Source organism: Aethalodelphis obliquidens, unplaced genomic scaffold (genome assembly GCF_003676395.1).
Source record: "Aethalodelphis obliquidens isolate GAN/ISIS:26980383/991018 unplaced genomic scaffold, ASM367639v1 scaffold56, whole genome shotgun sequence".
In the NCBI taxonomy this organism is placed as follows: Eukaryota; Metazoa; Chordata; class Mammalia; order Artiodactyla; family Delphinidae; genus Aethalodelphis; species Aethalodelphis obliquidens.
This window is the reverse complement of record NW_020838000.1, coordinates 4,552,382-4,577,181: the sequence shown is the minus strand read 5'-3', so window position 1 is coordinate 4,577,181 and position 24,800 is coordinate 4,552,382. Positions and strand designations below refer to the sequence as shown.

Here is a 24,800-nt window from a genome sequence, read left to right as displayed (position 1 = left end):
GGAAAGCAAAGTGATTATACCAGGAATAACTTCCTTGAACAATTTGTGATCAAGAAGAAATTAAAAATATAAAAAACAATTTCCAGTAAAAACTTATTTGAGCAGTTTGTATTAGGTTACACCAGATTACCTTTAATATTTACTTCGGTACCAAGAACCACGATTAAAAATGCTCTAGCTAAAACTAGAGTAATAATCAGGATGTAGGGTGGCCAGTCATCTTGGTTCACCGAGAACGTTCGTCATTTTAACACAAAATGCTGCATCCTGGGAAATCCCTGAGCCCAAGCAAACAAAAGTGATTTTCCTGGGGCAGGTAGTCCCAGTTTTAAAACCGAAAGTCCTGCTCCCAGAGAACCTAACAGTCCTGGGCAAACCAAATGGTTGGTCATCTTACCAGGATAATACATTAAATTAAAGTCCTATCCTAATTATCATGAATTGAATCTCAAAAGAGGGAATTTACATGGTTAAAATTTATTGACAGAAAGACATTTAAAATGAGGGAGAAAGAAGTCAACTTGAATATAGTAAACTGTAAAAATATGTATCACAGATTTAACACATTGTGCAATAAAAACATATAAATAGATGTTAGAGCTATCAAATGATCTCATAAGTAGTATCATGCAATGCTAATTCACACCAGCTTTCTTACTGGCATGTTATTTTTAAGAATACTGTAATCATCACAAATATTTTAATTCAAAAATACATCAATAAATATTTTAAAAAGTAACATTAAGTATGGTAAAAGCAATAATCAGGGCAATGAAAGATTGCACATTTTAGTTTCCTTGATATTCTCGGCAAAAGTAATGCATATGATAATTGAATAAAAATATCTGAAATCAGTGCAGTGATGTGTCGAATTTATCCTTTGGTGTGAGAGTATTTCAAGATTTAGATGTCAAATACTTTTAAACATATGTTTTATGGGCAAATTTTAAAAATAGTACCACTTAACCATTTTACATTGTTTTTAGGTTACCCAAAAGATTTGCACATAAAGTCAACACTGCAGATTTAAATACCACCGTCTGTGCAAGAAAATCACTGAACACTGAGTAATTTAATATTAGCTTGCATCTGGGTCTCAGTGAACCGTATAGTGAATAGAAAATGTTCCGGATGAAGAGCGTTAAATCCCTTATATCGCTTAGTCGGATTTCCATTAAAAAGCAATCAGGTTCAGAACAACTAGTAGAGTGCGAAGAAATATTAGAAGACCGACAAAACTTTCCCACCCTGTCTTCACAGGGCCAGGTAATGCCATTTAAATTCTCGTGAGATACAGAGCTGTTCAGCCTTGTTCCCTTTGCTGATATAGCAAAATCGCCCCTACTTCTTTCTTTCAAAGATCTTTTGAATGTTAAGCAAAACGCTGCACTAAATCCAAGCATAATACCCTTCGACTAAAGAGAAAACGCGATAACTTATCACGGAAACCCAGAGCATGACCGCGTATGCACCAAAAAAGTGGTTTCTTGAAAACGACATTTTAAAACGAGTTTTAAAAGTGTTGCCTTTGTTTTGAAATACTGTGAGCTAAGCCGTGAGTAGTTGCTAAAGTAATCATCATTGATAAGCTGGGCTCAGAGGGAAAATACCGCAGAAAGACAGGAGAAAGACGTGACCAGATCAGCCTAAAGGAAACATTCCTCCAAACTCCCACCTTATCGAGGAGACTTTTATAAAAGAAGCAATGCGCCAGGGCTATTTTCAAGGGGAGTTTCTGGAAGAAACAAGTGGTTGTGGTTCATTCTAAGAGGCAGACTGTAGGCTACAAAATTATGACCACTCTGCAGAAAAATGAAGAGAATCTTGGCATCCAGGAGCACTAAGGATCCTGTCAGGTGTCCCAGGCAGTAATGACATGCAGTGTCCTGGTGGCTCAGTGATGAATGATTAGGTACAGTGAGCATGAACAGTCCAAGCGAAAAGGCAGAGCTAAAAGGGAAAAAGCAGAAATGGAAAGTAACGAGCCAAAGTAAAATGTATTCGTTTTCCGAGGCTTTGACAACTAGGATTAAAAAGATATGGTGCCAGTAAGTGGTAGGGCGCTTACCAGGAGGACAAGGACCTTCTGGCAGGAGCCTCGCCTCCACCAAGAGCATTTAAACAACATATGCGAAACTCAATGATGTTCGGGGGTTAGAGAAAAGGATTCAGATAAACTGTAGGAACTAAACCAACTGAAGACCATAGGTAAAAGGGAGCAGATTCATGGAGGAGAGACTGCTCAATTGTTCTCAGGAGTAAACGACAGGGAAGAATACAGATAATACTCACTTTTCCCCACAGCAGAGCATGGTTAATCAACCAAATGACTATATTTTAGGGACTTCCCTGGTGGTGCAGTGGTTAACAATCCGCCTGCCAATGCAGGGGACATGGGTTTGAGCCCCGGTCCGGGAAGATCCCACATGCTGCGGAGCAGCTAAGCCCATGCGCCACAGCTACTGAGCCTGTGCTCTAGAGCCCGTGAGCCACAACTATGGAGCCCATGAGCCACAACTACTGAGCCCACATGCCACAACTACTGAAGCCCGCACGCCTAGAGCCTGTGCTCTGCGACAAGAGAAGCCACCGCAATGAGAAGCCCGTGCACGGCAACGAAGAGTAGCCCCCTCTCGCCGCACCTAGAGAAAGCCCACCGCGCAGCAATGAAGACCCAACACAGCTCCAAAAGACACAAAAGACAATATTTTAAAGCATGCTGCCAACCGAGATACACAGAGGTCACCAAGTGTGGGTCCAAAAAGAGTAATGATTGGAATACGTCTTCTATATATGAAGTGATCTAAGAGGAAAAGCAAGAGAATTACATCAAGTGACAAAAGTATTGTGAGAAACTCACAAACCCAGGGAGAATGGAATAGTGGGAAATACTGGAATGAGAGAGAGAGAAGAAAAAGCAGGAGCGCTATAAACATCAGGGTGTATGGTATAGAAAATTGAATTTCATTCAATTTCATTGAATTGCACTAACCAAGAGCAAAGTGCTGGACTAGGATTTGCAAGGACAACAGGATGACTAATACACATGAAAGAAGATGTCTCTCAACTAAATACAAACATCCATGAGAGACAAAATGTGTCAGTGGTAGGCTCCCTAAATTACTAAGGAGACTTTATAAATTACTGGCTAACTTCACGATCCCTGGAATCAAATGGCCTTCCTTAGAATCCTGGCTGTCCTACTTACTATCTGCCTGCCCTCTGACTTGTTTTTTTTTACCTCAGTTTCTTCATCATTAAAATGGGGATAATAGGGCTTCCCTGGTGGCGCAGTGGTTGAGAGTCCGCCTGCCGATGCAGGGGACACGGGTTCGTGCCCCGGTCCGGGAAGATCCCACATGCTGCGGAGCGGCTGGGCCCGTGAGCCATGGCTGCTGAGCCTGTGCGTCCGGAGCCTGTGCTCCGCAACGGGAGAGGCCACAACAGTGAAAGGTCCGCATACCGCAAAAAAAAAAAAAAAAAAAAAATGGGGATAATAGTAGCACCTGTTTCACAGAGTTGTTCAAGGCAGTTAAATGAGATAATACACAAAGAACAGCTGGAATGGAGCCTGGAGCAGGACTGACATTGACAAATGTTATTAGTGTTGCTGTTGGTGTCATTATCATCATAATCTACAGACTGAAGTAAATTTTATTCTACTAAAGCAGAGTTCCAAACACATTCTTTACTTACATTCCCGACAGCTTAATGAATCAAAAGTTTGGTGAAACTAGCCTTATTTAGGGAGCTTAATTCTAATTCTTTTGGTTGTAGGCAGAAAAGAAATAGTTAATATTCTGACATCAAGAACTTCAGATCTTGATAATAAATGATAAGCATCACAGATTCCTACATGCTAAGCAAAGAAATATACACCCAATCTTAGTTATTTATATATTTATTTCAATTTTTTGTCAGTTATGTAAATTATAAATCATTTTCTTCACCTATTTGTCTACTTGGGTCTTACATATTTATTTCAATTTTGTCAGATATATTGATATAAATTGTAAATAGTTTGCTTGGATTCTATTTTCAGGTCATTTATGACAGTTTGCCGATATGAAAGTTTAAACTTTCATGTATTCAATTCTGTTGTCTTTTTCTTCTTTGTTAGCTGTTTTGGGATATATGTCCACGTGCCACATTTATAACAACATTGATCTATGTTTCTTCTACGATTACTTGGGGTTTATCCTGATGCTGAGGGTGAACTGGAAGACCTAACTTTAATTTCTCTATTTGGTGTACTTTCACCACTAATAAATAAGGTAAATTGAGAAGTTTTCCTTTGATTGCGCTAAACTTAATAACGTAAGAGGTATTTTTGCTCAAGTGTTTGAATAAATCTATTTGTAAACCGGAAAACAAACAAAAAAAGAAATATACACCCAAGACTCTATAGTTAAGCATGTTTCTTAAATGTACACTGCAGTGATGGATATTATCATTATTGGGTCTATTATCTCAAAGAAAGTTAAAATATATATGATCAGGCATGACCCTAAGGATGGAGACTCCAAATTATAATCAAATTACCTTTCATTTCAACAATGCCTTGCAATTTATATAGCGGTCTAGGGAGGTTTTGGGGTTTCGCAATGACATACTAACAAAATGACTATAAAAGATCCCTACGCAGAACATGGAAAGAAGCCAAAAGTGGGAAAGCTATTGCCAAAAGTGGGAAAGCTATTGCCAAAAGTAGCTAAAAACCTCTAAGGACGTCAATATGACTGATGTAAATCATGAATGGAGCCTTCTAAAATGATTAATAACAATACAAACTTTCTCTTTGGCTATGATTCAAGCAACAGACAGAATATATAAGATACAGGTAAGAAGCAGGCTCATTGTCAGAGGCAGATGGCATGCTAGCCCTAGAAAAATGTTACCTTTCTAACCCTGAAAGCATCACACCCTAGTTTTAACAACCCCAGTAGCTTCTTAACTAGTACATGCTAAGTTTAGAACTTCTGATCATGACATCCAATGTCCTTATCTACCTGTCTCCAGTCTACCATTCCAGCCAAATTTCCCATCATTCTCCTTTAATGCAAAGTGGACCATAAATCTAGTCCCATCAGACTAGAGAATATTCAATTTTAGTGTATTACTTTGAATCACATGAAAGTATAGGCAGTAAGCTACTTTTGAGCTGCAAAATGACAATTTCATGTGGTTCAACCTAATACGAAACATAAAAAGGAGACATTTTATGTTAAATTTTCTGCAAATCTAGGATAATTATATTCCAAGATTGTTAGGGAAACTGAATAGGTTACTAAATGATTTTGGTTAAAAAAAAAAGACATATTTTTTATGAGTGTACTGTTTTAGGCACTGAACTTTTGATGGATGTATTCCATTGGCTACTCCAGGACTCTCCATTCTTTTCCACCTGTTCTGTGACTGGGAGACTAATCTACATTGGGCGCATCAACTGGTTTCCTTGTCCTCTGGCTCTTAATTGGATTTAGCCACCGGGGATCCCTGGTGGGATATCAGAGCGAAGGAAGAGCAGGGGGTTGGAATTTGGTTTCCTGCTCCGTCCATGTGGGGTTGCTTGAGGCTGGCTGTGTATCCGTCCCCTGTTCCCATTGATGGTCACTGCTCTTCCCTAGGTTTCTGTGTTTACCTGACTCTGCTTCTGAGCTCCTGCAGCTGTTCCTTCCTTTTGCTGTTAAACCTGTGGTGTGATCAACTCCACCATCATCCTCATGATTCTTCCACATGCTGCCCACACCTTAGTAAATGGTCTCCGTATGAAACCATTGTGAACCAACCACCCTAGTTTGAATGTGTCATCTGTTGTGTGCTGGAATACTAACTGACACAGGGCTGGATTCTTTATATATGTTATTCGCATTTAATTCTTACAACCCTTTGAGGAAGATTTCATTCTTATCCTCACTTTATGGGTAAAGTCACTGTAGCTCAGAGAGGCTAGATAACTTGCCCGAGATCAAACAAGTGGTTGCAGATGTAGTGTTGGGATTTCAACAGTCTGACTCCATACCCTATGGTTGTGATGGGTGATGGGGATTTGCTATGTTGATTTTGTAAAATGATGAAAAATAAATTTCAGAAATCATATACTGATACAAAGAAATCGTGCTGATGACAAGTTTGTAGGGTGGATTACTCCTTAGACAAGGTAGGTTGTCTCATATGGTATGTTTTGGGGACATGGTAAACAATTATGGGAATAAAGTCTTAATTAGACACTGGAGACTTGCCATTTGATGTTCCAGATTTGTGTCAACGACCTAAGTTGAAATACAGAGAAGACCGACATTAAACTTTCTGACGATGCAAAGCTGGGATAGAATCAGGATTTCTAAAATGTTGATGGGCTGGAAAAACTAGAGAAGGCAAATGACATTGAATGGCAATCACTGCTGCATTGAGCTATGTTTGTATTAGTCAACTCTCTTGCTTGCTGAAGACAGAGATGCAACTCAAACAGGCTTAAGCAGAGAAGAAGAGCATTTACTGACTCAGGTAACTGAAGATTCTACAGGTGAACATTAAATAAAAATTAAAGAAGGGCCTCAAATGATGTCATTAGATGAGATCTCCTCTTCTGTAGATTTCTCTGCTTTCCTCTATGTTTACTCTTGAGAAGGTTCCTGTCACTGCACGGGTTGTTATTTTGCTTCTCAGGTTCAGAAGAGAAAAACTCTCTTTGAAACATCTCTACAAATGACCCAGAACTGTATATATCATTGGCTCTGAAATACTGGACTGTGGCCAGAGGACTGTGGTATCTGATTGGCTTGACACGAATCCCATGCCCAGCTCAGAGAGGGGGATGAATCCTCACAAACACATGAATACAACTTACAGAAGTGTGATAACACTAAAGAAAAATCAGGAAGATGCGATTAACAGAACAGTGAGTGAGGGTTAGATTAGACAAATACACCATGATCACTGATAATAACAACAAAATTCAAAACAATTTCAAAAATACAGAATGTGGAAGACACAGCTTAACTACAGTCTTACTAATATTAAAAAGGTCTTGGGGGCTTCCCTGGTGGCGCAGGGGTTGAGAGTCCGCCTGCCGATGCAGGGGACGCGGGTTCGTGCCCCGGTCCGGGAAGATCCCACATGCCGCGGAGCGGCTGGGCCCGTGAGCCATGGCCGCTGAGCCTGCGCGTCCGGAGCCTGTGCTCCGCAACGGGAGAGGCCACAACAGTGAGAGGCCCGCGTACCGCAAAAAAGGAAAAAAAAAAAAAGGTCTTGGGCTTTTCAGATGACATGAAGCTCGATATGAACCAACAGTGTGAGTTGGATACTTAATATGGGCTCAGACTGGCTCAGTAACTGAAGTTACTGTAAAGCTCCAATTTAAGAAAGAACATCTAGACATTTGTACAGCTTCAGAATCAAAATGAACTCTTGTGTCTGAGATGGCTTGTTTGATTCTTTGGAAGATCACAGACTTGCGTCAAATACTAACTATTCAACCTCTTTTTTTTTTTTTTTTTACTCTACATTAGGCAAGAGGTCTGAGCTTTGCAATCACCAAATCAAGAGACTAATTTAAAATTCCAGTTCTCACAACCAGGATAGGTTGCAGTTCTCCATTTTCCTGGACCCTATTAACAGGCTATAGTTTGCAATGTTCCAGAGCTGAACAAAACTTCAAAGTGAGGAGCTCATTGTGGCTGACTCTGCCACACAGTTATCTCCTTGACATCTTTGCCACTCAGAGAGCAGAAGCCACTGTCATTTAGTTTAAAAGGGACAAAGCAGAGAGCATTCTGGGTTATATATCCCAAATGCATACACAGGAGCAGCAAGTATATGTGAAATCTGTAATTTCTTCTCAATTTTGCTATGAACCTAAAGCTGCTCTAAAAAAATAGTCTTTAAAAATATAAAAGATGAGGACTTCAGCTGAATGTGAGGAAGGAGAGTCAGAGAGGAAATGAACTAGTCCTTCTGATGATGGAAACAGATGCTGTATGCAGAAACTTCCTTGTCATGATTTACTGTAAAGGGTATTAGATATATGATGCCAAATGGTGGGGGGCAGAGGTAAAGACTCTGCTTTGTGCAATTAAATATAGCACATACACACACACACACACACACACACACACACACACACACACACACACACGGAAAACTTCTAGTAGAGAAAAAAGAGATAATTAAAGGGGAGGGGTTTTTAAGAAATGGGGAAGGAGATTCAGTCCAGAACACAAAACCAAATTTCATCTTCCACAGTATTTGTTGGGAAGAGAAAGCTACAAGCTTCTACCTCCCTTTCAATTTTCACTTCATTTCCAGTTCCCGGAAAGTTATTTAGAGATTCAGAGAGATGAGCTCTTCATGAACAACTTTTCTAATACCATCTCATTTCAAATGCTGAGGTTAGGTGATATTTAAAAATAATTTTAGGTATAAAGTACTGTAATCACTTTTAAAAATTATTCAGAACATCCTGTTTCTACTTTTTTTTTTTTTTTTTTTTACCCTCTGTATTTTGGTTTCCAGAACTTTCCCTCAAGCCAGTGAAGCCTGGAGACATTGAAGTCATATCTAGGTTGTCTATATGTGGCTACTTGGGACCTCAGCTGCTCCTGAGAAATGAGACTCAAATCTCTTTGCCATTAATCAAAGATAGAATTATAACTGAGATCTAAACAAATTTCTCTATCTCTAAGCCCCAGGTGAAGAGCTGGAGACTGTTCATATCCACTGCCTCCAGGGAAGAAAAATAATGAGGAAGGTAATCTGAATGACTGAACATTACTGAACAAGCACTTTTTAGTATAATAATTGTCAGCCTTGGCAGAGTCAACTAGGAGGAAAACTGATGATAGTAGCTCAGCACAACTGTTCCAACCAAAATGACAGTTAGAGCAGGCAGCAGGGGATCTGCTAAGTGGGATAACAAATGGCCACTAAGAAGAAAGAGTCGAAGGAAAATATTCACTTAGGGTTTCAATTCAAAGCACCAACACGCATTTTTGCAGACCAGATAAACTTTTCTAAAACTGCTCACTTCTGCTGCAATTTCATTAACCGTATGTTTTCAGGACTACTATTCCTCACTGTCTTTCTCTCTGTACTAGAATACTCAATAGAGATATTCTCTTAAAAACACAATGCCTTGACGGCCCTTTGCTACATATGTTCATATACAAAGGACATTGTCGCTTGACTAAAATCTCGTTTAAGGTAGTTCATTGGCATTTAATTAAAATGGACAACCCACCAGCCATTTTCCCCCAAGTCTGCTATCTGGAATGCTCAGAGAACTACCATGGTAGGAAAGCAATTCCCTGCTCTTCCAGTGATGTTTTCTTCTTTCATTTTCTTCTCTCATTTTCATTCACATAAGTGATGGCAAATACCGTGAGGTTTACTGAATGAGTTACTTTTAATGCCTAAGAAATCCATCATCTGTTGATTAATTCATTCAAGACAAGTTACATTCCAGTTGTGATGGATAGAGTCGAGTCGTCCTCAGATCAGTTTTCTGTTTGGAGCACATTGTAAAATACTCAAAAACAGGTAATTTTCTAAATTAAATTGTATTGGGAGAAGTAATTTATATTATGGAAAAGTTTTAAGGCTTATCCCATAAAAACAAAGGAAAAGTTGAACCAAGGAAAACTTTACTGTAGATTATATTGCATGTATCCAACAGGTAATTGGAAAATATAGGTACATATTCAATTATACCTACTTTGAATAAACAAAGAACAATCACTAAGATTTATATTAATTTTTATGTGACCAAAATTGAAGAATTTGAAGGAAAAATTATACTCGTAACTGTACTATAAATTAACAGTTCACTTGATTTCTCTATGTCAATAGTAAAGACTTCCACTTTTGATTAAATCATTAAACAGATATAAGCCACATAATTTTTCCAAGTAAACTAAGCAGTTTTTAATGCCTTATATTTTCAGGTCTAATCTAATTTATAATTCTATTATTCCATTGAATATTACATATATTTAGTATGTTATATATCTAAATAAAATTCCAAAATTCTATGAATCCATTACAGTGCAATATAATATAGTATAATGTAATATAATATATATGTTTATATAAAATAAACTAAATAAAAACAACCCAAAACAGTGACTATTTCCTACGGACTTTCACAATCTATCCAGGTTTCTGACTTACTCCAAAAATTCAATATGTGATACAGATCTCTAGAGAGTAAATTTAAATCAAGGAGGAAATAAAATATACACCAGGTGAAAGCTTAGCACCTCTCCATCACAGACTATGGCAAAGACCACAAGCTGAAATTCTGTCAAGGGCCAGGTAGGTGGGAATGTAACTGGGTGTAAGAAATCCCAGGTAGAACTGGCTTGAGTTTTGGGAACCATAGCACATTGGAGGGTACCTGTCCTCCTGAGGACATTCAGATTAGAAAGAAGTTGAAAATGATTCTGATCAAAAACACAAAACAATAAAATAAACAAAAAACCCAAGTCTACAGACCAAATTCAGCCAGTGCATTTTGAACGTCTTAATTCATTTTCTGCAACATGTCACTTATTGTCATAATAGTGCTGTCTAACAAACCACAGCAAATCTCAGTGGACTGAATGGATAAAGAAGATGTGGTACGTGTATACAACTGAATATTACACAGCCATAAAAGGAATGAAATAATGCCATTTGCAGCAACGTGGATGGACATGGAGATTATCACACTAAGTGAAGTAAGCCAGACAAAGACAAATATCATAAATCACTTATTTGTGGAATCTAAAAAAAATGATACAAATGAATTTATATACAAAACAGAAATAGACCCACAGACATAGAAAACCAACTTACGGTTATCAAAGGGGAAGGCGGGGAGGATAAATTAGAGTTTGGGATTAACAGACACACACTACTATATATAAAATAGATCACCAACAAGGACCTACTGTATAGCACAGTGAACTATACTCAATATTTTGGAGTAACCCCTAAGGGAAAAGAATCTGAAAAAAAAAAAAAAAAAAAAAAAAATATATATATATATATATATGTATAACTGAATCACTTTGCTGTACACCTGAAACTAACACAACATTGTAAATCGACTATACTTCAATTTTTTTTAAAAAAAAAAAAACCTCATTGGGTTAAAGCAACTGTCATTTCTTCTCATGCTCATGTTTGAATAGATTGGATTCAGCTGATCTCAGTGGGTTTGGCTGGGCTCATCTACAGCCTGCAGGTTCCTTTCAAATAAGTTCCATGTGTCTCATGGTGGCACCCAGGCAGGATGGGCAATGGCCACTCAGAATGAGAAGGCAAATCAGTAAGGTTCCTCTATCCATCATGAAGCTGTGGCAGAGATGTGAAGTGAAACACAGTGAAATGACATATTGAAACTAATAATTTAACCAACCCTATCTGAGCATTTGCTGTGTGACCCTGTGTAAGATATTTGTGGTAAAGTCTCAGGCTCTAGAGAGACATCGACCTGATTTGAATTCTAGCCAAGCCATTTGCTAGCTGTGTGACCCTGGGCAGGTTCATTAAATTCTCTCAACCGCAGCTTATTCTTTCTCTTTTTTAACTCGAGTTACAAATTTTATTTTACCCAACATATCGAAAACAGTATCATTTCAACATGGAATCCCTATAAAATGTTAATAAAATATTTTACTTTTTGGGGGGGGTGCCAACAGTGTGCATTTCATACTTATAGGTGTTTAGTATTTAAGGACATTTTCTTCCCACCCAAGGCTTACTCTTCTTAAAATAGAAATAACAATAGGAATAATACCTATCTCATCGTTTCTGTGCAGTAAATCAGATAATCATTTTAAAGTGACTAGCACTGTTCCTGGAACACAGCAAAACATTCAACATGATATGTTAGATCACATCATTATAAATTGCTTTGGAAAAGGACTTGGAATAGGAAAATCAGTATTTTGTTTTTATTATATCAACTGATATTGCAATCTCGTTACTTAAAAGCAGATGTAAATTACTCCAAAGCATTTTTTAAGCCCAATTTACTTTTGCTGGCCCCCACACCCTGGAAACACCAAATTGGCAGATAATTAGATCAGTTGAAATAAAGACTGGTGGAAAAATCATGATAATTCATGGTTTGCATCTGCTAAGCCTGGCATTTAGGCCATATTCTTGTTTACTCCAATCAAGCAGTATCATGGAAAATAAATGAAGAAGGGAAGGAAGGAGAGAAAGAAGGAAGGGAGGGAGGGAGGGAGAAACCAACTCTAAATAATTCCAACTGATCATGCAGGACCCTTAGGCAATGCTACGGGAGCTGGCAGAGGCCAGGAAGGAATTGTAGTTTGGCTGAAAGAGAGATGGTTTCTTAAAATTCCTGTAATTCATGTTTTGATAATTCAACATTATTGGCGCTGTATCATCCACTTTCTTGTTGGACAAAACAAACTGTATTAGTCAGCACACTTTTCATTTCAAAAGAGTGGGGACTCAATGAAGCTTAAGTGAAGAATAAGAAATGGGGAAGGGAATTTGATACGAGCTGCTTCCAAAACGCTGCCTTGGATTATCAACAGCTGCCTGGGACCCAAGCCTCCAGGATTCGAGCTAAGGCAGCAACACTCCTGAACTGCTGACTCAGCAAAACGGGCCCGGCTCTCCCCACTCCTCACACAACGATGGCCTCTTCAGAGAATTGGACAACGGATGTGCCATAAAGTGAGGCTGTGATTCCAACCCTGATTGGTCACAGGGAATGGGAGGCGGGCAGTTTATGGTGGGGGCAGGCAAATGAGTGTGGTCAAACAATATTTCAGGACCGTGAGCTCATTTGAGAGTTCTCAGAGTTAAATAATTCAGTGATGCCACATTAAAAAAAATAGGGACCTTACCATATGTTCTCTTTACATTTTTAAATACTTTTTGTTTTGATTGGAGTAATATGGCTTTACAATGCTGTGTTAGTTTCTGTTGTACAGTGAAGTGAATCAGCTCTATGTATACCTATATCCCCTCCCTCTTGGACCTCCCTCCCACTCCCCCATCCCACCCATCTAGGTCGTCACAGAGCACCGACCTGAGCTCCCTGTGCTATACAGCGGTTTCCCACTAGCTATCTGTTTTACACAAGGTAGTGTATTGATGTCAAACCTAATCTCCCAATTCATCCCACCCTCCCCTTCCTGCCCTGTGTCCACCCTTATGTTCTCTACATCTGGGTCTCTATTCCTGCCCTGCAGATAGGTTCATCTGTACCATTTTTCTAGATTTCACATACATGTGTTAATATATGATATTTGTTCTTCTCTTTCTGGCTTACTTAACTCTGTATGACAGACTCTAGGTCCATCCACATCTCTACAAATGACCCAATTTCGTTCCTTTTTATGGCTGAGTAATATTCCATTGTATATATGTACCACGTATTCTTTATCCATTCATCTATCATTGGTCATGAGAAAAGGGAACCCTTTTGCACTGTTGGCGGGAATGATAATTGATACAGCCACTATGGAGAACAGTATGGCAGATACTAAAAATAGAACTACCATACGACCCAGCAATCCCACTACTGGGCATATACCCTGAGAAAACCATAATTCAAAAAGAGTCATGTACCACAATGTTCATTGCAGCTCTATTTACAATAGTCAGGACATTGAAACAACTTAAATAGTTTAAATTATTTTTAAATACTTTTATTGCAAATCTACACTATTTCAAATGTATGATGTGTTACATGAGCTTCTGAAAGCCAATTTGACATTTTAACCTTCGTTTATAATTTCCTTCGTATAGTTGGTTAAGGTCCTGTGGTTTGCCCTATGACTGCTGCCGGGTAACGGATGGACCACTGCCTACCTCCAGAGCAAGAAGTCTGGTATCTTCCCTTAAAGCCAGCTTTTTCCTCCGAACATCTTTTTCAGGGATGCTTATCAGCCAGGAGTGTAGTTGAGCTCACAGGAGTTTTAGTTCAATCGCTCCTAAACTTCCAACTAGCTCTGATTTGAGAAGAAGGAAAAGAACACCCACATGACACATCACATCGGGAAGAGCCAAGCTGCCAGGAAATTACTTGCTGACCTGGCTCAGGAACTAAACTATCAGGAGTCATGTCTCCCAGTGGGACTCTGGAGATCCTGGAGGTGACCGCCCTTCTGGTCAGCACTGAGAGTTAATAAAACAACAAACTTCTCACTTGCGCAACAGGAGTGTGTGTGTGTGTGTGTGTAAGAGAGGGAGGAAAAGGGGGAGGAAGGGAGGGAGAGGGAGACCCAACAACAGACACAACAGACAAAGTGTCTGTGTGTGAGTGTGCGGGTGGGGCTGTGAGCTAGGACTAGGGGATTAGGGTTATTAGCTTTCTTACCATCAACACCAACCTGGGGCTGGTGCTGGGAAGATTTTCCTCCATGAAACGATGCACCGAAGTGAGATAAGAGGTGGGTAATGGTATCCCTTTCTTGTGCAAAGCTAGAGAAATGTCTTTTGCGAAAGGGTTGTGGGGAGAAGAGGGTGGGCAGGAACCGTTTGCCAGAGCTTTCTCAGGTACATTCGTTTTTAGGAAAGATTATGCACAGAACGTCTGGAACTGTATTCCCTAAATCCATTCATCAGTTTCTGGGAATGTCTTTTTCTCTTCCAGCAGATATGGGGACTCAGTTTGAAGACCATATATAAATTCTCAAGATCAGAGATGATGTCAATTTTTTTCACTGCTGTATCCCTGGCCCTAAACACCCATCCTAGGTGCTCAACAAATATTTATTGAAAAAAATGAATAATAATGATTAAGTTCAAAGTGAATTTCAATCCACTATCAATATATACTCTATTTTCCATAAGTAAGTGAATAGAGTAATATTAATGAAGGGAAAAGGATAGGCAAGCCTTTTACTAAAGGGGAAATTAAACCATTACTTGGTCAATAAGTTTTAGTTATGTAAATTGTACTTCCTCTTTGGACAGAGAAAATGCACATTGATACACTGAATGCTCTAGAAAATTCTGGGAAATTTTTTAAACTTTGTTTATATTTCTAAAACTTATTTGAACAGTGAATCCATTTTAATTCTCATTTAAAACATGTTAACATCCATGGAAACTACTGACCCTACAGCATGAAGAAATAAAGTTTGGAATATTTAATACATGACATAACATAGATTATTATTTGGTTAGCACTGCTCAATCAGAAAATAAGAGAAAATCTAATAAGAAAGGCCATCCACTTGAGAAATTTTACAAAAACAGTGACTATTAATTAAAGAAGAGAGTTTTGAGGTTCATTTCCAATTGCTTCATTATTCAATTACCAGACATAGAATATTTTGACTCCTAAAGTATAAAAACGTTATCAAAAGAAATTTAAAATTGATAACAAACTTCATTTCATACCAAATTAAAATTAAATATTGATACTTTTATTAAACAAATTTTATATAAACGTATATGAACTAATAATCATGGGTATTTAAAGGCTTTATTGATTTCTCGCTCTCTGAGTGCAGTATTAATGTGACTAAAGCTTGGGTAACAGGAAAAGTTAATTTAATAACCTGGTAGTTGTAAAGAATGTTCTCTCAAACTAAGTTGTTTTCTGAATTTCTTCAAGGGGAAAAGCAATGTCTGAAAACATTTCAGCAGTGAGCATAAATTATAGAGAGAAGTACTCATTTATATATTAACTGACTAGTGCCCTGAGGTCAGAGCCTTTGGGTTACCCTTTACCCCTTTATTTCTCTCCTGTACAAATGTACCTGAGTCTGACCATTTCCCTCTCCTGTCCTGTTCCCTATTCTAAGACACTGTCATCTCTGGATTCTGGGCCATCTCCCAGCTGGGAGTCCTGCTTGAACTTCTATCTCACTAGAGTTTATTCTCCAAAAAGCATCTGGCTTTTAGAGTGTATGTTAGACCATATCATTCTCTCGTTCTCAAGCCTCCCTTGGCTTCTATAACACTTAAAGTAAAACTCAAAGTCTTTAATGCCTATAGCCTCCAAGACTCTTGGGATCTGGTCCCTGGACACATTTCCAACCTCATTTCTTGTCACTCCCTTCCAACATTTCAGCCACACTAGCCTCCACAGTGTCCCTTGAGCATATCAAGTGTTAGCCTGTCAGGGGTGGTCTTTGCTAACCAAAAATGTGCCCTCTCTTACTCTCCGCCCCAACCCCCTACCAAGGTCCCTGCCTACAGACACTCCACCAGCTATTACTGTACCCTGACTCATAGCTAACAATCTAGATTACTTGTAATCATCTGGTCACTGGCTGTTGCTCATCTCTGCCATGAAAATGCAAGATGTATGAAGGTATATCGTGATTTCTGTGTTGTTTGTTGCCTTACCCCCAGCACCTAGAACAGTACTGGTGAATAGCATGCCCTCAATAAATAATCACTGGATAAACTCATGAATAAAATAATTTTAAACATGAAAATACTTACTGTTACATTAAGACAATCTTTTAATACTTAAAATATTCAAAATTTCCATAAAGAATGAACATTCATTCCACTTCGTAACATTGTACATGAGAAAATCTATATTCATAACTAAGAAAATATTGCCATATAAAAGGCCTGCTTCTTGTAGCAATCAAGAAATTCGGTTCAACCTCCTAGACTGTTGATGGGAATGTAAATTGCTGCAGCCACTATGGAAAACAGTATGGAGGTTCCTTAAAAAACTAAAAATAGAGTTGCCACATGATCCACTCCTGGGCATATATCTGGAGAAAACTGTAATTTGAAAAGGTACATGCACCCCAATGTTCATAGAAGTACTATCTACAATAGCCAAGACATGGAAGGAATCTAAATGTTTATGAATGGATAAAGAAGATGTGGTATATATATACAATGAAATATTACTCATCCATATAAAACAATGAAATAATGCCATTTAGAACAACATGGATGGACCTAGAGATTATCATACTAAGTGAAGTAACTCAGACAGAGAAAGGCAAATGCTATATGATATCACTTATATGTGGAATCTAAAATATGACACTAATGAACTTATTTACAAAATACAAACAGACTCACACACATAGAAAACAGTTTATGGTTACCAAAGGGGAAAGGGGGTGAAGGAGAAATAAATTAGGAGTTAGGGATTAACATATACACACTACTATATATAAAATAGATATACAACAAAGTCCTACTGTATAGCACAAGGAATGATATTCAGTATATTGTAATAAACCATGATAGAAAAGGATATGAAAAGAAAACGACTATATATATATATATATATATATATATATATATATATAACTGGATCACTTTGCTGTACACCAGAAACTAATGCAATATTGTAAGTCAACTATACTCCAATTAAAAATAAAGAAGAAAGTTGGTTCAATTATAATGTGCCCAATTTGTGATGAAAATTTTGTAAATAAAGCGTACACTCTAACATACTTAACGTTGTGATGGTTTTAAAATATGTCTACAAATTTTTAAATTACTCAACTGCCTCCCATCCCCAAAGTGTGGCCCATCTCCACTGCCCCTAATGGACTGTGTGGGACTTGTGAGACTAGGTCCTTGAAGACATTGCAGCTTCCTCCTGCTCTATCACCAACTACCATGTGGTGAGAACATACAAGCAGCCCTTCGGGGACGTCCATGCAGCAAGCAACTGAGGCCTCCAACCAGCAGCTGAAGTGCATCTTCCAGCCCTGGTCAAGGCTTTCAGTGACTGTAGCCACACTGCTTATAACTCCCTTCCAACATTTTAACCATCCTAGTCTCCATATTGTTCCTTGGACATCTCAGCTCCAACCAAATGAGGAACCCTGAGCCAGACTCACCCAACTAAGCCACTTCCACGACCCACAGAAATTACATGAGATGATAACAGTTTACTATTTATCCATTAATTTGGGGGTGACTTGTTATACAACAATGTATAACTAATACAGACATATAATACACCTTTTTCACTAAAACAGGGAATTCCTAAAGCAGCCATTGATATGAAATTTTGCCTGATTTCTTTAACTTTTCTGAACCTCAGTTTCTTCCTCTGAATAATGGAAATGATGTTATCTCTCACGTCGATTTACTGTGAAGATTAAACAATTTATCATATGTACACAATGACTAGAACACTGCCAAATTAATTTTTTTTTTTTTTTTTTTGCAGTACGCGGGCCTCTCACTGTTGTGGCCTCTCCCGCTGTGGAGCACAGGCTCCGGACGCGCAGGCTCAGTGGCCATGGCTCACGGGCCCAGCCGCTCCGCGGCATGTGGGATCTTCCCGGACCGGGGCACGAACCCGTGTCCCCTGCATCGGCAGGTGGACTCTCAACCACTGCGCCACCAGGGCAGCCCCTAATTTTGATTTACTTACTTTTTCCTCAGTAAGGAGCCTGCAAACATATTATGTCACTTTGTTTACACTTGTCTCAAAAGATTGATAAAAATGCAGGGAGGCCTCACAGTTACAGAGAGCTTGATTCCCAAATGCATCATGATACAAAACTGAGTGCATAAACTGTATTTGAAATAGGTTTTCTCATAAAAATTTCTAGGAAAAAAGAGCATAATACTTGGAAATCCCACTGAAGCCTATGAAAACTTATAAAGTCCCTCAAAGTAGTTAAATTGAAAATAACAATAGAACGAACGCCTATTTGTAGAGGATTCTGTCCTCAGACGCCCCTCCGAGGCTGAAGGAATTGTGTCCATCTGCTGGGCATGCCCCTGCTGACAGCCCTGATCTCAGCCTTCTCCAGGAATTATGCTCAGTTGAAGAGAGCTGCCCTCCCCACCATCACAGCCCCTTTCTTGGGGCAGCCAGCATCCAGTGACGGGTTCACGTGGGACTTAAATGTCCAGCTCCCTGCCCCCAGCTGTGCAATTAAGAACAAGCCTCCCAGCTCCAACTCTCCCTTGGGGTGGCTGAGGCCTTTGTTGTGACTGCAGCACAGCCCCATTATTCCCTCTGACAGTTATTACTCCTGAGAGCACGCCCCAAGAAACTCTCTGTAAGCAAATCTCCGTCCCAGAATTTGCTTTCTGGAGAACCCAAGTTGCACCTCCTCGTGGGTCTCACTTTGCACTTCACCTTCAGGGATCTGCTGGCGTTACACTCTAGTTGTGGGTCTAGAGGAACAGAGGGAGGTGGTGAGGACACCCAGCACTGAGTCTTAAGGGAGGTCATTTCAGGTTCCTCAGGCAATGCAGGCTAGTCCCCCCAGAGGGCAGTGGGAAGAGATTGTTCTCTAACCTACGTGCTATTGTTTTAGGAAGAGGAAATGGAATTAGAGGGGCAGAGATTTTGTGATAATCTGCATGGTAACTCAAGGACAATTTTAAGAGCTATTAAAAAGTACAGAATCTGTTGATTATTATATGAATTTCTTTAATAATGTATCCTTAATGCTAGTGTATCAATAGCGTAATTCACCTAGGCAAGCACCCATCATGTTTTGACAGTATAATGTCGGAATTAAGATCATGGCCTCTAGAATCTTAGAAATGTGAGTTCAAATCCAAGTTAAGCTTCTCGCTGTCTGTAAATTCTAAAATAAATTAGTTAACCTTTCCCAGCTTTGATTTTCAGATCCATATAACAGGGAATATAAGACGGACCTCTCAAAATTATTGTGATCACAATGAGATAATACCTGTAAACCATTTAGCTGTTTGCTCCACGTCTTAAAACCTCAATACGTGATGACTGTTTCTGTTTTTGTTACAAACACAGAAAGCAAAGGTACTAAAAGAGACTTTCCTGATGTTTGCAATGGGTCATCTTAAAAGACAGGGCACCGCCAGCGTCTGGGGCAGGAGGACAGAGGAGCCCTTCCCGTTGCCGGTGCCGGCCTTATATCTTGGAATTACTTCGCTCGAGAGCGAGTAGGCAAGAGCGCCATAAGCAATACTACCATCGTCCCCAGCACTGGGGGCCCGGGCCTCAGCGGCGGGCCAGGGGGCGGGGGAGGGAGCGGCACCGAAGTAATTCAGGTGACTAATGTCTCCCCGAGCGCTAGCTCTGAGCAGATGCGGACCCTCTTCGGTTCCCTAGGGAAGATCGACGAACGGCACCTCTTCCCGCCTGATGATTCGCCTTTGCCATTCTCATCCCGAGCCTGCTTTGTTAAGTTCCATGATCCAGACTCAGCAGTTGCGGCACAGCATCTGACAAACACTGTATTCGTTGACAGAGCTTTGACAGTCGTACCATATGCAGAAGGAGTTATTCCTAAGGAGACTAAGGCTTTGTCTCTGTTGGCACCAGCTAATGCAGTGGCAGGTCTTCTGCCCGGTGATGGACTCCTGCCTACTCCCAACCCACTTACCCAGATTGGCGCTGTTCCACTGGCTGCTTTGGGAGCTCCTCTCTTGGTCCTGCCCTTGCTGCACTTGGGCTTCCTGGTGCAAACTTGGACTTCTCAGTCTCTTGCTGCCGATCAGTCGCTGAAACTTATGAGTACTGTTGATTCCAAGTTGAATCATGTAGATGCTCGTCTTGTTTCACCAAGTCTGAAATCAGCTACCTCTAGTAAAGAAATAGAGGAAGCCATGACGAGCGTACCAGAGGCACACTTCCTCATTTCTGCTGCTATATGACCAGGTAAGAAGGAAGAAAAACGAAGGCACTCGAGGTCAAGATCATGTTCTAGGAGGAGGAGGATTCCCTCATCTTCTAGGCACAGGTGGTCAAGAAGCAGATCAAGGGCTTCCCTGGTGGCGCAGTGGTTGAGAGTCCGCCTGCCAATGCAGGGGACACGGGTTCGTGCCCCGGTCCAGGAGGATCCCACGTGCCGTGGAGCGGCTGGGCCCATGAGCCATGGCTGCTGAGGCTGTGTGTCCGGAGCCTGTGCTCCGCAGCGGGAGAGGCCACGACAGTGAGAGGCCCGTGTACCACACACACACAAAAAAAAGCAGATCAAGAAGGCGATCACATTCTAAGTCAAGGAGTAGACAACTATCCAAAAGTCCAAGAGAGAGAAGATCTCATTCCGGAGAGAGGGGTAGAAGGTCAAGGAGCACGTCAAAAAACAGAGACAAAAAGGAAGAAGACAAAGAAAAGAAATGTTCTAAAACACCACCAAAAAGTTACAGCACAGCCAGACGTTCCAGAAGTGCAAGCAGAGAGAGATGACGATGAAGAAGCAGTAATGGCATGAGATCTCCTAAAAAGCCTAGGTCTCCCAAAAGAAAATTGTCTCGCTCAACATCCCCTAGGAGACATAAAAAGGAGAAGGAGAAAGATAAAGACAAAGAAAGAAGCAGAGATGAAAGGGAACGATCCACAAGCAAGAAGAAGAAAAGTAAAGATAAGGAAAGGAAACGGGAAAGAAAATCAGAGAGTGATAAAGATGTAAAACAGGTTACACGGGGACTACAATGAAGAGGCACAAGGGTATGACAGCGAGAAAGAGAAAAAAAGAGGAGAAGAAACAGAAAGAACCAGGTTCTCCAAAGACAGAAGAATGTTCTGTGGAAAAGGGAACTGGTGATTCACTAAGAGGATCCAGTGAATGCAGATGATCTCAAGAAGAAGACATGGATATGAGTGACTGAATATTGCCTCTGTGGGACTCCAACTGTATACATGCATCAGCGTCATTCCGCTGTGTGATTTCTTAATGCTGTATTTGTTCATCTCAAATCTAGATGTATACAGCTCTGCGTCATAAATGGTTATAAAGCTCTTGATGTTGATGTTAGTTATTTACATCCAAGAGCTTTTAGAAAAATGATACATGAGTAACCAATTCTTGACAGGTAGAAATCTGATTGAGTCAACAAGCAGTTTTACTATTCTGGGTCTGCTTCATAACAAAAATGAAAAGCTGCACGCATCTATAGTAGGCATGGATCGTTTATGTTGTGTGATCTCCTTTATTAAGTTTACTTACAGTATTTCTAGAATTTGATTCATTGCCGTAATAGAGCCATGTAGAGAATGCACTGATTGCATGTTCATTGTGGCAGGAGTATCCTAAATGCCATTCAAATCCTCCAACATGATGGATCTACTTATGGTCTTGTTTGTTGACATAACAAATCAACATTCTTATAGTTACAACTGGAAATGAGCATTTGAAACAGATAAGCCTTGTGGCTAAAATTTTGTGGCTTTTGTTTAACTTTGAAAGGTTATATATGCACTCACCTTTTTTGATGGCTATAATTAGACTTCAATTACAGAAACAAGATTTCAAATGAAACTGTCTTTGGCAGTAAGTAAATAGCATATTTTGAAGTAGAGTTGTATACTTTTTCATAAAATGTTTGGGAATTTGTTTTCCTAAAATAATTTATTGAACATCTACATCAGTGAAAGTTATCTGCCTATCCTGAAGTCCATCTGTAAAAGAAAGTTATCTCTTGTCCTGATTTTCAATTTTCCACTTTTATTAATTTGTTTTAATCTTGTTGGAAAAGGGGGATAGTGCATTTTAAATTGACCTTCATATGCTTTCAAAAATAAGACAAATCTACTTGATAATGTACTTTTTAGTTGATCTCAATAATTGTATAAAACCAATAAATATTGTGTTACTGTTACTGCAGTAGTAATCTGAGGCACACAGTGATTCCATGTGAAATGCGAAGTAGTTAGGCAACTGTTTTCTTACAGGAGTTTCCAAGCTTCACTTTTGTGCAGTAAAAACAAAAGTACTATAGTCTGTGCCATGTTGGCGTACAGTTTCTGAAATTATTTTACAAGACTTTGATAAGAAAACCCTTAAACTTAAAAAAAAAAAAAACAAGAAAAGAAAAAAGAAAGACAGGGCAAAGAAGAAATGTAACGTAATGCTGAAGGGCCTTGCCCCTTATCTCAGAAATCTGGTTAAAGCCCGCAAACATGCGAACAATAGCTAGAAGCACCCTCCATACACCTCCACTTCCCTTTTGGGGAAACCGAACAAGTTTCCCCAAAAGGTGACCAGACTGGCCTTTCTGCCCTTATGCTAACTTTATTCAATAAGTACAAATATAATACAAACATAAATAATATATAGTAAGAGTAGATGTAAATAGAAATATAAATGTTAACTATATACAGAAGAGGAGTTTAGTGTTCTGGAATTAATAAGTAAGGAAATTATTTGGCTTTTCTCTTGCCCTCCTCATAAGACTTTGAGAGATCTGCCAAGAGAAGCACTAACAGAGGAAGAGGACCTTTAAGAGGGTGAAATAAATACCCCAGACCCCAGCTAGATAGATGCCTGCAAAGCTGCAGAAACAGTCAAACCGACACCCAACTCAGATGTCTAGAGTGCTTGCGAGAGCTTGTCTCTGCTTGATTGTGAAGACTGGTGCCTGCTTCTCCAGAAAGTTCTGAAGGTGGGAAGCCTCTGGAACATTCCCCAATGGCAGAGTAAAGAGTAGGGCAACAGGAGTTTATGGTCTGCACTCCCATGTTGGTGTGGCAGGGATACCTGAGTTGGCCCTGCAGGTGGATGTATGACAGCATCCAGGGGTAAGCCAACTTGATGGGACCTTAATCAAGGAGGGCCTTGCTTGCTTGGGCAAAGCAAACAGATCAATCTGTTGCGGAACGGAGTGGGTGTGAGAATAAGCAAGTGGTAAGGTGGAGCATGTATTGCTCCAATGAGGCAAATACACAGACCAGAAATCTGGCAAAGGAGGTTGTTTCCAAAGAACATAAAATACACTGCAGTAGAAAACCAGCACAAAATACCTATCATGACCAGTAGCCACAAATTGTACCAGGAATAAAAGACATTTTGTCCTTTTTCTTTTAATCTCTACACTCGCCACGTTGAGTCTGGAAAAGTCAGAAGGGAGAGAGAAAAAAAATAAAACACAGTTCACAGCCTTGTCTAAGTGGACTGGGGGAATCCGAGTAATATTTGAGGCTCGATTTTGAAATCGGATCACCTAAGGATTGTTTATCCCTGAAAGTGAGGATTATCAAAAAATAAGATTGTTCTTATGATTGAAAATGATGAGAGCTACTGTATCTTGCTGAGATGCCTTCAGTGCCAGGGAAAGGAGAGCCAACAGAGAAAGGTTGAAAGGAATGATGGGAGAAAAAAAATGCAGTCTGTTTCTGTGGTGTATTACGTTCAGCCCATTCAGTAAGTTGGGATAGAGTTAAAAGATATTTCCAGATAGGAGAAAAAAAAGACCCTTTATGAGACAATTGTAGTTTTGAAAAATCAAATATGAAAGAAAGGACAAAAATGTGTTCCTAAGGGGGAAAATAAAGGTGAAAAGATGCTGGGTGCGATGAAGGCGAAAAGATGCTGGGTGAGATGATTCCCTACCTATGCACCAGGGGGCACTGTAAAAGCAGGGCGGCTTTGTTGTTAGCAGTAACTAGACCAGAAGAAGCAATGCAGTTCGGGAGGAACACCTATGAAGGTACGTGGTGCGCACTTAGCTATTTACGTTTAGCTCACGTTTCCTAGTTGGTGGCTCAGGACCTGAGATTGAGCATAAACGTCATATGAACAAGAAACTGAAAATACATCTCTTCGGAAACATAATCCAAGTTGCTAAATAAATTTCACCTCTGCTGGTTTCTTCACACTATCAATGATGTCTATAATCAGACGTGCCCCATTCCTGTTTAGTTTCCCTACTTTCTAACACCCATAAATTCAGCAGTGGATGATGAAAGTCTAGATCACACCCAGGCATCTAACGCGACTGTAAAGAAGCATTCGTTCCCTCGGCGGAATTACTGTTTTAATGTTCCTGCTTTCCAATTTACATCATTTAGAAGCTGTTAAAGTAATGGCAGAGGCATCAGAAAAACAAAAGGGACTATGGAAAAGAAGATTACTTGTGTCCGTGTTCTATTCATCACATTGCCTGTT

At 39.7% G+C, this 24,800-nt stretch overlaps 1 pseudogene; it reads left to right on the top strand.

Annotated features, from left to right (window-relative positions):
* The first annotated feature begins 1,122 nt into the window (after positions 1–1,122).
* Positions 1,123–20,663, top strand: LOC113609335 (serine/arginine-rich splicing factor 11 pseudogene; annotated as a pseudogene).
* Positions 20,664–24,800: the final 4,137 nt, after the last annotated feature.